Below are 15,844 nucleotides of genomic sequence, written 5' to 3' on the forward strand. Positions count from 1 at the left end.
ACCTCATACGCTGCAGGAAAGGATGTCCCGAAGCGTGGTACATTGGCGAGACCATGCAGACGCTGCGACAACGAATGAACGGACATTGCGCGACAATCACCAGGAGAACAACAATCTGGTCGACATACTATAAGAAGGGTGTGACTGCACTAGAAAGGGTGCAGAGAAGATTTGCCTGGGATGGAGCGTTTCAGCTATGAAGAGAGAGTGGTTGCGCTGGGGTTGTTCCCTTCCAGTCGGGGAACACTTCAGCAGCCAAGAGCATTCAGCCTCTGATCTCTGGGTTAGCTTTCTCCAAGGCAGCCTTCAGGACGCGCGACAACGCAAAATCGCGATCAGAAACTTATAGCCAAGTTCCGCACACGAGTGCGGCCTCAACCGGGATTTGGGATTCATGTCACATTACATTCATCCCAAACCATTTGGCCTTGGCTTGCGGGATCCTACCAACTGTCCTGGCTTGAGACAATTCACACCTCTTTAACCTGGGGTTACCCCGATCTTGGATATGTAAAGACTTAATTAACTGCAAATGCTCACATTCTAAGCATCCTTGTATTTGTCTATGTATGTGTTTCTTCATTCACCTGAGGAAGGAGCAGTGCTCCGAAAGCTAGTGTTTGAAACAAACCTGTTGGACTTTAACCTGGTGTTGTAAGACTTCTTACAGAAGATGAAAGGGAGAGAGGAACTTAAAACAATTACAATGTCTGAGAAAATTATTAGAACTAAAAGATGCCAAGTTAACAGGTCCTGATGTATTAGATACGAAGGTCTTTAAAGAGGTGGCTGCTGAGATAGTGTACTGCAGGGATCAGTTCTGGATCACTTGCTGTTTGTACTGTACATTAATGGTCTAGGTGGGAATAAGGGTAGAATGATCAGTAAGATCAAAGATGACACAAAAATTGGTGATGTAGTAAATAGCAGGGAGGAAAGCCTTAAGATTACAGGGTGATTTAGATGGGCTGGTCAGATGGGAAGTGGCAAATTAAATTTAACCCTGAAAAGAGTGAGGTAATGCATTTTGGGAGGGCTATCAATGCAAGGGAATACACAATGAACAGTAGGATGCTAAGAAGTATGGAGGACCAGAGGGACCTTGGGGTGCATGTCCATAGAACCCCGAAGGCAGCAGGACAGGTAGGTAAGGTGGTTAAAAAGGCATATGGGATTTTTGCCTTTATTAGTTGAGGCATAGAATATAAGAGCGGGGAGGTTATGATGGAGCTGTTTAAAATGCTTGATGGGCCACACTTGAGTACGGTGTGCAGCTCTGGTCGACATACTATAAGAAGGATGTGACTGCACTAGAAAGGGTGCAGAGAAGATTTGCCTGGGATGGAGCGTTTCAGCTATGAAGAGAGAGTGGTTGCGCTGGGGTTGTTCTCCTTCAAGCAGAGAAGGTTGGGGGGGCAGGGGTGAACCTGATTGAGGTGTACAAAGTTATGGAAGACATAGAGAGGGTAGATAGGAAGAAACTGTTCTCCATAGTCGAGTGGTCAATAACCAGGGGGCATAGATTTAAGGCAATGGGCAAAGGGTGGTGGGAATTTGAAACTGAAAGGGTGGTGGGAATTTGAAACTGAAAGGGTGGTAGAGGCGGGACCCTCACAACATTTAAGATGCATTTGGAGAGCACTTGAAACACCACAGCATATATATGAGGCTACTTGATGGTCGGCACAGACATGGTGAGCCAAAGGACCTCTCTTTCTGTGCTGTAAAAGTCTGACTTTATAATTTTCCACAATTCCCTGGATCCAGATAGCAAATGTGACTGCTCTATTCAATAAAGTAGGGAGACAGAAAGCAGTTAACACCTGTCATAGGGAAAATGCTGGAATCTATTATTAAGGAGGTTATAGCAGGACACTTAGAACATTTTAATGCAATCAGGCAGCCATATGGTTTTACGAAAGGGAAATCATGTTTGACTAATTTATTAGTTATTTGAGGATGTAACAAGCAAAACTGGAACCCTGTGGATGTGCTTTACTTAGATTTCCAAGAGGCATTTGACAAGGTGCCACACATCAACGGTTACTGTGAAAAATAAGAGTTCATGGTATAGGATAGGGGTTCCCAAACTGGGGCCCACAGACCCTCAAGTGTTCACAAAGTTGGCAGCCACCACATGGCCAGTAAATGTCAGTTTGAATGTGCAAAATTAAAGAAGAATTAGAGAAATCAAATGAGCCAATCAGAGCAAGGTCTCTTGGAACAGTGGATGCTGATAGGCTGCCTAGTTAGCCTTTCAGCATGCAGTGCTCTGAAGGCTTTGTTCTAATTGGCCCATTTGATTTATTCCACCGCACTGTTGCTGGACAGAGAAGCCTGCAGCCAACAGCAAGGCAGAGGTGAGGTAGGAGACAAATCTGCAGAAGCGGGGTGGTGGTGGCAGCGGCAGCAGTGAGGAGTGGCTGCACATGGCCTACAGTCTGTAGCAGGGCCTTGGGAAAAGAGGTGGTGTTCAATCCTCGGGAAATAAGTGCGTGCAATCTACATGTGTGAGGGTGCTGCGGAGAGAGAGTATATGAATGTGAGAGAGAAACACATGCATATGTGTGTGAATATAAAAGGCGCGAGTGTGAGGGAGAGAAAGATTTTTTTTTAAATTCCCAATTCAATTTTTTCCAATTAAGGGGCAATTTACCTACCCTACACATTTTGGGTTGTGGGGCGAGACCCACGCAGACACGGGGAGAATGTGCAAACTCCGCGAACAGTGATCCAGTGCAGAGATCGAACTCGGGTCCTTGACGCCGTGAGGCTGCAGTGCTAACTACTGCGCCACCGTGCCGTCCGGGAGAAAGAAACGTTAGTCCAAATATTAGAGTCAGCTTTCCAGCTTCATTCCTCTCATTAAAAATGACAAAGGGTAGGACTTATATATTTGATCAGATAACCTTTTAAGAACTAGATTAATATATGCATAGATAGATCTAGAAATGACTTGTTTACATTTGATTTGTGTTCACATCTATTTTGCACGATGACAATATGAGAATGCTTGGGTACCCGATGCTTTGGGCGATCACTAGTGGTCCCATGGATCGAAATGTTCAGGAAACCCTGGTGTAGGGTGTAACATATTACTGTGGACAGAGGATTGATTAGCTAACAGGAAGTTGAGTAGGGGTAAATGGGCTTTTTTCTGGCTGGCAAGATACGATGGGTAGAGTGCCACAGGCTGGGCCTCAACTATTTCCAATTTATATCAATGACTTGGAGAAAAGGAGCGAATGTATGGTTTCTAAATTTGCTCATGACACAAAGATAGGTTAAGAAAGTAAGTTGTGAAGAGGACATAAGGAATCTGCAAAGGACAGAGAACCCGAGTAGCCAAAAACATGACCAGATGGTGCATAATGTGGGGAAATGTGAACTTGCCCACTTTGGCAGGAAGAATAAAAAGCATGTTAATTACATGTAGAGAGATTACAGAACTCTACAGTAATGAGAGATCATGATATATGAATCAGAACAAGTTAGTGTGCAGCTACAGCATGTGATTAGGATGGTAGATGGAATATTGTCTTTTATTGCAAGGGGAATGGAATATAAAAGTAGGGATACTTTGCAGCAGCTGTACATTGATGAGACCACATCTGGAAAATTGTAAGTTTTTTTTTACATTTTTCCACATCTAGAACAGTGTACAGTTTTGGCCTCCTTATTTAGAATCATAGATGCCTACGCCGCAGGTGGTGGCCATTTGGCCCATCAAATCTGCACTGACCCTCCAAAAGAGCACTCCACCAATCCCATTCCACCACCCTATCCCCATAACCCAACCTACAGATCTTTGGACACTAAAGTGCAATTTTGGAATGGCCAATCCACCCAACCTGCACATCTTTGGGCTGTGTGAGGAAACTGGAGTACTTGGAGGAAACCCATGCAGACATGGGGAGTAACGTGCAAACTCCACACAGTCACCGAAAGCTGGAATTGGACACGGTACCTGGGGATGTGAGGCAGCAGTGCCAACCACTGTGCCACCATGCTGCCCTATTTAAGAAAGGATATAAATGTTTTGTTATGCTCTTGTCGTAGCATAAGCTGCTTCCTTGATGTGCACTCTGACAAAGGAAGGTTCAGACTTGGAGATAGCTTCAACACGTTTATTAAACTATTAACAATTCTCCTACTTGGATTCGTCGCTACTGTTAACCCTGCTATAGCTACTCAGACTGACTAACCAGTCTGCTACAATCCACGTGGTGGGAGTGATGTTCAATCAACCGTGTCTGTACTCACTGAGAGTCTCCACTGGAAAGAGGAAGATCATGTGTGCTGTGTCCTTTTATATGGGTTGGTGTAATGCCCTCCTGTGGTAGTGTCCCCTCTGTGTGTATCGTGACTGCCCATTGGTTGTGTCCTATCTGACTGACCTATTGGTTGACTGTCTGTGTGTCATGTCTCTGGTGTTCCCTCAAGTGTCTAGCTAGGTGTGTATGTACATTAACCCTTTGTGTACTTAGTGATGTATATCACCATATCCTCCCTTTTTTCGTTACATACTTTCTGTACAGTGTTAAAGAAAATTGAATAACTAAGTAGATGAGTGATACTCTGTACAAGAAATGATAACATTGATCATTAAACAGTAAGTCTAAATCATATGCAGGAGTACAAAGTTCATTAATTATTATGGTTGAGTGGCTTTCTTGTTTGGTTGGTGAGTTGGTGATGTTGATGGTGGCATTGCTTTGGAAACGCCATCAGTGTCCCTGTGCTGAAGGAACCAAGAAGTGGTCACATCACTTTGTTGTCTGATTTGGACTCTTTTTTTCTTTCGATGCTTGCGGTGGTAATTCTTGATGGCATCTGTCCTGAAAGCCAGGTTGTCTGTTGGTAGTGCAGCAAAGAGACTTCCGGGTGCGGCGATGACCAGCTGAGTCGCACGTTTCGGCAGCTCCCGGTGGAACGGACTTTTGGGCTCTTAATAAGAGCCCCAACGGCAATTTTAACGGCTAAAAGTACTGTGCGGTGAACCAGAAGGAAATCCCCCCTGGATACGGATGAAAAAAGGAGAGGAAAGTGGCCGGATTGCGGTGGATCCTTTAGAGCAGCGGCAAGGAAGGCAAGCAAAAACCAAGATGGCGTCGGAAGGTGGCAGTTTAATATGGGGCCCTGAACAACACGAGTTTTTGAAACGCTGCGTGGAAGAACTCAAAAGGGAAATGAAGAGGGAGCTGTTGGCCCCGATATTACAGGCGATCGAAGGGCTAAAGGAGGAGCAAAAGAGTCAGGAGCGGGAGCTTCGGGTCGTGAAGGCAAAGGCTGCCCAGAATGAGGACGACATACAGGGCCTGGTGGTGAAGACGAAGATGCACGAGGCACACCATAAACGATGTGTGGAAAGGCTGGAGAACAACGCGAGGAGGAACAACCTAAGGATTCTTGGTCTTCCTGAAGGTGCGGAGGGAGCGGACGTCGGGGCATATGTGAGCACGATGCTGCACTCGTTAATGGGAGCGGAGGCCCCGGCGGGTCCGCTGGAGGTGGAGGGAGCATACCGGGTGATGGCGCGAGGACCGAGAGCAGGAGAAATTCCCAGAGCCATAGTGGTGAGATTCCTCCGTTTTAAGGACAGAGAGATGGTCCTTAGATGGGCAAAGAAAACTCGGAGTAGTAAGTGGGAGAACGCGGTGATCCGCGTATACCAAGACTGGAGTGCGGAGGTGGCGAGAAGGAGGGCGAGCTTTAATCGGGCCAAGGCGGTGCTTCACAAAAAGAAGATAAAATTCGGAATGCTGCAACCGGCAAGACTGTGGGTCACATATCAAGGGAGGCACCACTACTTTGTGACGGCGGATAAGGCGTGGACTTTTATCGTGGAAGAAAAATTGGAATGAGCGGGTTATTAAAAAAAGAACGTTTGAAACAAAGTGGTGGGGCGAGTATGGGGGGGCGAAGAGGGGGGTAAAGAGGAGTTTTATGTTATTAATCCTGCGATGTGGTAACTTTTCTCTCTTCCACAGGAGGTGGTGGGGGGAGGAAAGGAGGTGGAAGAGATGGGGCGTTGGCCATTGGGGGCAGGGCCAAGGGGGAAGCGCGGGCTCGGTTCCCGCGCTATGAAAATCATGGCGGGAATAGGGAAGCAGGAAGGAGGGGGTGTCGCACGGTGCGAGCCGAGGTCACGGGGGGAAGCCGTTGTCGGCCAGAGTTTGCTGACTTCTGGGAGCAACATGGGGGGTGTAACTACGCTAGTGGGGGATCTAGTGGGGGTGGGGGGGTGGGAGGGGGGAATTATTGGGCTGCTGCTGCTGGGGAGAGGGGGGGGGGCTGGTATGGGGTGGGATGGGCGGGGGGGCACCGCCTGGGGGGGACACAGCTGCGTGGGAACCGGGTGAAGAGCTGGAACAAGGGGATGGCTAATCGACAAGGGGATGGAAAACGGAGGAATCTCACCACTAAAAAGCCCCCCCAACCCGGCTGATCACGTGGAACATGAGAGGGCTGAACGGGCCGATAAAGAGGGCACGGGTACTCGCACACCTTAAGAAACTTAAGGCAGACGTGGTTATGTTACAGGAAACGCACTTGAAACTGATAGACCAGTTGAGACTAAGCAAAGGTTGGGTGGGGCAGGTGTTCCATTCGGGGCTAGATGCGAAAAACAGGGGGGTGGCTATATTAGTGGGGAAGCGGGTAATGTTTGAGGCAAAGAGTATAGTGGCGGATAGCGGGGGCAGATACGTGATGGTGAGTGGCAAACTACAGGGGGAGACGGTGGTTTTGGTAAACGTGTATGCCCCGAACTGGGATGATGCCAATTTTATGAGGCATATGCTAGGACGCATCCCGGACCTAGAGGTGGGAAAGTTGGTAATGGGGGAGATTTCAATACGGTGTTGGAACCAGGGCTGGACAGGTCGAGGTCCAGGACTGGAAGGAGGCCGGCAGCAGCCAAGGTGCTTAAAGATTTTATGGAGCAGATGGGAGGAGTAGACCCGTGGAGATTTAGCAGACCTAGGAGTAAGGAGTTTTTGTTTTTCTCCTATGTCCACAAAGTCTATTCGCGAATAGACTTTTTTGTTTTGGGAAGGGCGTTGATCCCGAAGGTGAGGGGAACGGAGTATACGGCTATAGCCATTTCGGATCACGCTCCACATTGGGTGGACTTGGAGATAGGGGAGGAAACAGAAGGGCGCCCACCCTGGAGAATGGACATGGGACTAATGGCAGATGAGGGTGTGTGTCTAAGGGTGAGGGGGTGCATTGAAAAGTACTTGGAACTCAATGATAATGGGGAGGTCCAGGTGGGAGTGGTCTGGGAGGCGCTGAAGGCAGTGGTTAGAGGGGAGCTGATATCAATAAGGGCACATAAAGGAAAGCAGGAGAGTAGGGAACGGGAGCGGTTGCTGCAAGAACTTCTGAGGGTGGACAGGCAATATGCGGAGGCACCGGAGGAGGGACTGTACAGGGAAAGGCAAAGGCTACACGTAGAATTTGACTTGCTGACAACGGGTACTGCAGAGGCACAGTGGAGGAAGGCACAGGGTGTACAGTACGAATATGGGGAGAAGGCGAGCAGGTTGCTGGCCCACCAATTGAGGAAAAGGGGAGCAGCGAGGGAAATAGGGGGAGTGAGGGATGAGGAAGGAGAGATGGAGCGGGGAGCGGAGAGAGTGAATGGAGTGTTCAAGGCATTTTATAAAAAATTATACGAAGCTCAACCCCCGGATGGGAGGGAGAGAATGATGGGCTTTATGGACCGACTGGAATTTCCCAAGGTGGAGGAGCAGGAAACGGTGGGACTGGGAGCACAGATTGAAATAGAGGAAGGAGTGAAAGGAATTAGGAGCATGCAGGTGGGGAAGGCCCCGGGACCGGATGGATTCCCAGTTGAATTTTACAGGAAATATGTGGACTTGCTCGCCCCGCTACTGATGAGGACCTTTAATGAGGCAAAGGAAAGGGGACAGCTGCCCCCGACTATGTCTGAGGCAACGATATCGCTTCTCCTAAAGGAGGAAAAGGACCCGCTGCAATGCGGGTCCTATAGACCTATTTCCCTCCTAAATGTAGACGCTAAGATTCTGGCCAAGGTAATGGCAACGAGGATAGAGGATTGTGTCCCGAAGGTGGTCCATGAGGACCAAACTGGGTTTGTGAAGGGGAGACAGCTGAATACGAATATACGGAGGCTGCTAGGGGTAATGATGATGCCCCCACCAGAGGGGGAAGCGGAAATAGTGGTGGCGATGGATGCCGAGAAAGCATTTGATAGAGTGGAGTGGGATTATTTGTGGGAGGTGCTGAGGAAATTTGGTTTTGGAGATGAGTATGTTGGATGGGTGCAGCTGTTGTATAGGGCCCCAGTGGCGAGTGTGGTCACGAATGGACGGGGATCTGCATACTTTCGGCTCCATAGAGGGACAAGGCAGGGATGCCCTCTGTCCCCATTACTGTTTGCACTGGCGACTGAGCCCCTGGCAATAGCATTGAGGGATTCCAAGAAGTGGAGGGGAGTACTTAGAGGAGGAGAAGAACACCGGGTATCTCTGTATGCGGATGATTTGTTGCTATATGTAGCGGACCCGGCGGAGGGGATGCCAGAGATAATGCGGACACTTCGGGAGTTTGGAGAATTCTCAGGATATAAACTGAACATGGGGAAAAGTGAGTTGTTTGTGGTGCATCCAGGGGAGCAGAGCAGAGAAATAGAGGACTTTCCACTGAGGAAGGTAACAAGTGACTTTCGTTACTTGGGGATCCAGATAGCCAAGAATTGGGGTACATTGCATAGGTTAAATTTAACGCGATTGGTGGAACAAATGGAGGAGGACTTCAAGAGATGGGACATGGTATCCCTGTCACTGGCAGGGAGGTTGCAGGCGGTTAAAATGGTAGTCCTCCCGAGATTCCTCTTTGTGTTTCAGTGCCTCCCGGTGGTGATCACGAAGGCTTTTTTCAAAAGGATCAAAAAGAGTATCATGAGTTTTGTGTGGGCCGGGAAGACCCCGAGAGTGAGGAAGGGATCCTTACAGCGTAGTAGGGATAGGGGGGGCTGGCACTACCGAGCCTAAGTGAGTACTACTGGGCCGCCAATATCTCAATGGTGAGTAAGCGGATGGGAGAAGAGGAGGGAGCGGCGTGCAAGAGATTGGAGAGGGCGCCTGTAGGGGGACTAGCCTACAAGCTATGGTGACGGCCCCATTGCCATTCTCACCGAAGAAATACACCACAAGCCCGGTGGTGGTGGCGACTTTGAAAATTTGGGAACAGTGGAGGCGGCATAGGGGAAAGACGGGAGCCTTGGTGGGGTCCCCGATAAGAAATAACCATAGGTTTGCCCTGGGGAGAATGGATGGGGGATTTGGAATATGGCAAAGAGCAGGAGTAACGCAACTGAAAGATCTGTTTGTGGATGGGAAGTTTGCAAGTCTGGGAGCGCTGACCGAGAAATATGGGTTGCCCCAAGGGAATGCATTCCAGTATATGCAACTGAGGGCTTTTGCGAGGCAGCAGGTGAGGGAATTCCCGCAGCTCCCGACGCATGAGGTGCAGGACAGAGTAATCTCAAAGACATGGGTGGGGGACGGTAAGGTGTCAGATATATATAGGGAAATGAGGGACGAGGGGGAGATTATGGTAGATGAGCTGAAAGGGAAATGGGAAGAAGAGCTGGGGGAGGAGATTGAGGAGGGGCTGTGGGCGGATGCCCTAAGTAGGGTAAACTCATCGTCCTCGTGTGCCAGGCTAAGCCTGATTCAATTTAAGGTGTTACACAGGGCGCATATGACTGGAGCACGGCTCAGTAAATCTTTTGGGGTCGAGGATAGGTGTGCGAGATGCTCGAGAAGCCCAGCGAATCACACCCACATGTTCTGGTCATGTCCGGCACTACAGGGGTTCTGGGTGGGGGTGACAAAGGTGCTTTCGAAAGTAGTGGTGGTCCAGGTCGAACCAAGCTGGGGGTTGGCTATATTTGGGGTTGCACAAGAGCCGGGAGTGCAGGAGGCGAGAGAGGCCGATGTTTTGGCCTTTGCATCCCTAGTAGCCCGGCGCAGGATACTGTTGATGTGGAAGGAAGCCAAGCCCCCGGGGGTGGAGACCTGGATAAATGACATGGCAGGGTTTATAAAGCTGGAACGGATTAAGTTCGTCCTAAGGGGATCGGCTCAAGGGTTCACCAGGCGGTGGCAACCGTTCGTCGAATACCTCACAGAAAGATAGAGGGAATGGAAAAGAAGAAGGCAGCAGCAGCAGCCCAGGGGGGTGGGGGAGGAACCAGAAGGAGTCTCAGGGTTATTAATATATATGTATAATATGTATAGGTCGTTGCTATAAATAATTGTATATTGGACTGTTAAATCATATTACTGGAGAGTGTTTATCTGAGACAAGGCAGTTGCCATTTAGTTTTAGTTTTTGTTATATATTATTTATTCTTTGTTTATAAAACAGGTCATTGTTATTTATACTGTTATATTATTGTGTAAAGGATACACAATGTACTGTGATGGTTGACCAAAAATTTTCAATAAAATATTTTTTTTTAAAAAAAGGTAGTGCAGCAAATGTGAATTGGTAAGATGCATCGTCCTGCCTTGGCATGTCATTGTACTGAGCTGAGCAGTAACAGTGTCCCTCATTTGCAGAGCTGTACCATGTCGTACCAGTCGTAGTTCCATTGGTGTTGTGTTTGTCGTGCTTGTTGTCGACGTTGTTGCCTTTGGTACGCTTCTTGCTACTGTCTTTGATGTTGTTGTTGTGGTTGGTTTTGTTGCCGTGTTTGCTGCGCTCAAGGTCCACACTCTGTGGATAATACGAGTCCTTCACACAGTTACTCGTGTTAGCGTGCTTTGTGGCGTCTGCTGTCTCCTTGAGCGTGCCGTCACTGGAGTTTGCGGCGCTCCCCGTCTGGAGTCATGTCCGGCTTACTTGAATCAGCTTTGGTTTCTTGATGCTCCCCGTCCGGAGTCACTGCAGGTTCACTTGAGTCAGCTGAGCTTTCTTGATGCTCCCCGTCTGGAGTCATTTCAGGTTCACTTGAATCTTCTGGGGTTTCTTGATGCTCCCCGTCCGGTGTCAAAACATTCAGGAATGCATTTGCTCGTGGAGAGGCTCGAGCAAATGAGGTTTGAAGCAACGTGGTGTCACCGGAGTCACCAGTTGTCTCACTGTGATTGTCCAGTGCCTCTGTACACACTAGCTGAGATCTGTCACGTTGCACATCTGGTATGGGAAGTTGGATGCCATCATCACTTGTCTCACATACAGTGGGTAGAGCCTCAGTGTCTTCTTGTCGTTCACTTGAGCTGGGTAGACCGTCAGTCTTCTTCTGGTGGCTCAAATAATCTGGGTGGACTGTCATAGTCTGCTTGCTGTACACTTGAGCGTGGTAGACTGTCAGAGTCTTCTTCTTGTTCACTAGAGTTTGGTAGACTTGCATCGTCTGCTGCTGGTTACTCAGAGGAGGTTGCTAGACCCTCATGGTCTTGTTCATGCAAGGACTGCGCTTTGGAGTCTTGCATTGCTTCTATCGTGGATGCTGTCCACGAGCTCGCTGTGGAGGCTTGTGTCACTCCCTCTGTGGAGTCTTGCAGCATTCCTTGTGTGGATTTGTGCATTGGTCTCTCTGTGGAAACTGTCATCACTTCTTGTTCATGCAAGGACTGCACTCTGAAGTCTTGCGTTGCTTCTATCATGGAGTCTGTCCACAAGCTCGCTGTGGAGGCTTGTGTCACTGGAGTCACTTCTTGTTCATGCAAGGACTGCGCTGTGGAATCTTGCGTTGCTTCTATCGTGGAGTCTGTCCACGAGCTCGCTGTGAAGTCTTTCGTCGCTTTGTGTGTGGAGTCGGGGACCCTTCGTGATGCGTGGACCACACCCTGTGTGGCAGCAGGCCGCTCTATGTGGGCTTGTACCGCTCTCTGTCTCTTGGCGGCAGGCCGCAGCATAATTCTGCACTCACGAGTCAGGATGTCATATGTGCTGGGCTGAAGATCCTCAAATCCGAAGAACTCGTCGTCGGGGTCTTCAATGTACAACACGTCTAGTTGCAGTTCGGATTTGGTACTGGGGTAGCCTCCCAAGGTGAAAGCTTTATCTGAATCGTTGTCTTCCAAGACCATATCATCACGTTTTGTGTCGGAGCTGGCATTGGGCTCGCGATGTCCAAAGAAGAATACAAGATCTGAGTCATAGTCTTCAAGGACTGTATCATCTCTTTGGGCGTTGCTAACTGCTTGTTGCAGGGTTCTGCAGCGATTACTTTCAGCTACTGGTCGAATTTCAGGCATTGTGCTGTTGTTCCAGGTGAAAGAATCTGGTTTTAAGGCTTTAAATTTTTTTTCTCGTGTTTTGGGACATTTCCCCTTTAAGTGGGCGTGGTCCAGGGCTTCTGACGTCACGACGCTTGTGACGTAGAGCGTAGGAAGTGATTGCGCATGCGCAGATCGCTGTGCCTTTACTTGGGACCTTTTTCGCAATTGTGCATGCGCGAGAAGCCGCGCATGCGCAAACGGACCTTCCTGTTCTGTGCGGTCTTCGCGCAACTGCGCATGTGCAGCACCTTTTCCAAGATGGTTGCAATTCAAAACTGCCGTTCGTTGCTGCAAGCCTACCTCGCGGTGAGTTTTGGCACCTCTTTTATCTTTTCTTCTTGTATGTTCCTCGCAGAATTCTTGGAATCTGTCCAGGACTGCCTGGAAGTCGCTCTTGTTTTGCCCCTTTGAGTATTTGAAGGTCTGGAAGATTTCTGGACCCGCGATGGTAAGTAGAAGCTTTATTTTTTCTGCATCCGCCACGCCATCTAGTTCGGACGTTACCAGGTAGATCTCGAATCTCTGTCGGAACCAACGCCAGTTTTCACTGAGATTGTCTTGGTACCTGAGCTGCTGTGGGACCAGAATCTCGAACATCATCTTGCCTGGCTCTTGTTGCTGGTAGTCATTGTTTTGTTGAGTTGAGCTGTATGGATTTCAACAGTTACTCACTGGTGCCATGTTTTGTTATGCTCTTGTCGTAGCATAAGCTGCTTCCTTGATGTGCACTCTGACAAAGGAAGGTTCAGACTTGGAGATAGATTCAACACGTTTATTAAACTATTAACAATTCTCCTACTTGGATTCAACGCTACTGTTAATCCTGCTATAGCTACTCAGACTGACTAACCAGTCTGCTACAATCCACGTGGTGGGAGTGATGTTCAATCAACCCTGTGTCTGTACTCACTGAGTGTCTCCACTGGAAAGAGACTGAGCATGTGTGATATGTCCTTTTATATGGGTTGGTGTAATGCCCTCCTATGGTAGTGTCACCTCTGTGTATCGTGACTGCCCATTGGTCGTATCCTATCTTACTGACCTATTGGTTGACTGTCTGTGTGTCACGTCTCTGGTGTTCCCTCTAGTGTCTAGCTAGGTGTAGTGTATGTACATTAACCCTTTATGTACTTACAGTGATGTATATCACCACAATAAATAGGTTAGCAGTTCAGAGAAGATTCGCTGACCTGATACTTGGGCTGCAAAGGCTGGGGTTTGTTTTATGTGGAAAGGCTGAACAGGTTTGGGCCTGTATCTTTTTGGGGTTTAGAAGAATGAGAAGTGATCTTATTGACACATGGAAGACCCTGAGGGAACTTGACAGGGTGGGTGCTGAAAGGATGTTTCCCCTTGGGTGAGAGACTAGAACTAGGGGGCGCAGTTTAAAAATAGGTTGTCTCCCATTTAAGACAGAGATGAAGAGATTTTTTTTTAAAAAGAGGGTCAAGAGTCTTTGGAACTTCCTTCCATGGAGAGTGGTGAAGGCAGGGTCATTGAATATCTTTAAATCCTGTTCCTAATTCATATGTTCATCTGCTGCAACTGACCCCAGTGCCCCCAAAATGACTAGCAGAAGAATCAGGCAAGGTTCAAACTTCTTTTACATAATGACCCTCTTGCTGGAAGTAAGAGCTTGACTGTGATTTATTCCACAAATAGCCTGTCGACATTGTACAGGGTTGCACGCATGAATAATGGTCAACTCAGTGAGTTTACATGGGCTAGGTGGGAAAATACAATTTAGTAGTAGGTAATGATTTAAAATTGAACATTTATAATGTAACAGAAGAGCAATTAATGAATTAACATTAAATTCAACTAAAACTGTACTTTACAACATCTCATGGACGGGCATCAGCTGTCCTTATTTTCAAAATGGTCTTTGTACTAACTGCCAGTTGTTGTAGTGATGATTCAAATCCTGATACCGAAGGAACAGCAGCAGTGGATATGTGGGGTGGGGGAGGAGGCCAGGGCCAGCTGAATTCAAGGTGTTAAGAGGGCTTAGGACTTGGAAGGCGATCCAGTTTGACATTTTTTTAAAAAAAATTTAAGAGTGCCCAATTCATTTTTTTCCAATTAATGGGCAATTTAGCATGTCCAATCCACCTACCCTGCACATCTTTGGGTTGTGTGGGCGAAACCTATGCAAACACAGGGAGAACGTGCCAACTCCACATGGACAGTGGCCAAGAGCCGGGATCGATCCTGGGACTCGGTGCCGTGAGGCAGCAGTGCTAACCACTGCGCCACCGTGCTGCCCTCCAGTTTGAAATTTGCAAGTGCCCCTTGTGTCTTTCAAACAAAGTTGTTTGGAACTGCTAATACCCATTTCTTTTCAGGCCACTCGTGCTTTTGAAGTGTATTAATACCGGTTCTACCATTCAGTACAGTGGTATTACAGTTTACTTTAAATCAAAGTGTATTTAGATGAATGTCACAAAGTAAGCTTAACACTGAAGAATGACCTGCATAGGTCTTGAATGTGAAAACCCACAACAGCGCAACCCACACAAAGCCAAAAGTAGCACTGGTAGCAGCAGACACTTACCTTTGCCATTGATAGCAGGAAACAAGAATCATCTCCTTAGATGGTGATCCGTGCCTCCAGAGGAATGCATATTTATATTAGAGCACTGCCCTACAGGACAGCACTGTAATATAAATAGGATATTAAATTTACCAAACATAGGAAGAGCAAGATACAAAAGAACACAGATTTTTCCATTTAAATAAAAAAGGCATTGGAGATTATCCAGCACCTCAGATGGATTTAATTTCCCTTTTGAGTAATAAATCACAAGAGGCTTTGTTGCTGTGCTGAGAGTTGGCGCACATCACTTTTGAATCGTCAATCTTTTATAATTTCCCGCAAAATCATGCATACAAAAATGTGAAGAATACAGATGAACATCCACCTAAGGGGAAGCTACTGTTCCAGATTTAATTTCTAACCTTGCAGGAGCTACAGCAGTCCTAAAATGGAATTCCAACATAATTTGAGGGTTTATTTACAGAATACCAATTCAAGAAATAATATTAATTTCATATTTAGGCATTTATAACAGCTAACCTAAAATAATGGGTTTCTTTCTTCAATCATGGGGATATTCTAAAACCTGTGAAATGTTCTCTGCACTCCAGGATTAAGCCATGATGTGGAGATGCCGGTGTTGCACTGAGGTGAGCACAGTAAGAAGTCTTACAATACCAGGTTAAAGTCCAACAGTTTGTTTCGAATCACTAGCTTTTGGAGCACTGCTCCGAAAGCAGTGATTCACCTGAGGAAGGAGCAGTGCTCCGAAAGCTAGTGATTCGAAACAAACCTGTTGGACTTTAACCTAGTGTTGTAAGACTTCTTACTGTGCTCCAGGATTAAGATATGGATCATAATAGCTGCAAAAAGCTTTGGAACCAAAATAGACAAGACTGTGGTCAACCTAAGGCCTCTGGGCACATTGATATTATCACCAGGAACCTTCAGTTTCTGCCAATCAGCAAGGACCATTCATTCTTGACCTGATCGGTATTTCTGGAAGTACAGGTTCATTGATTTG

General features: G+C 47.5%; 1 protein-coding gene across 3 annotated transcripts in view; it reads right to left on the reverse strand.

The window, feature by feature from the left end:
• Window positions 1-15,844, reverse strand: part of LOC140393946 (AT-rich interactive domain-containing protein 2-like) — a 467,509-nt gene that overhangs the window by 71,784 nt on the left and 379,881 nt on the right. The gene's annotated exons all lie outside the window — the stretch shown is intronic.

The sequence above is a fragment of the Scyliorhinus torazame genome, chromosome 17 (assembly GCF_047496885.1).
Source record: "Scyliorhinus torazame isolate Kashiwa2021f chromosome 17, sScyTor2.1, whole genome shotgun sequence".
Classification (NCBI taxonomy): Eukaryota; Metazoa; Chordata; class Chondrichthyes; order Carcharhiniformes; family Scyliorhinidae; genus Scyliorhinus; species Scyliorhinus torazame.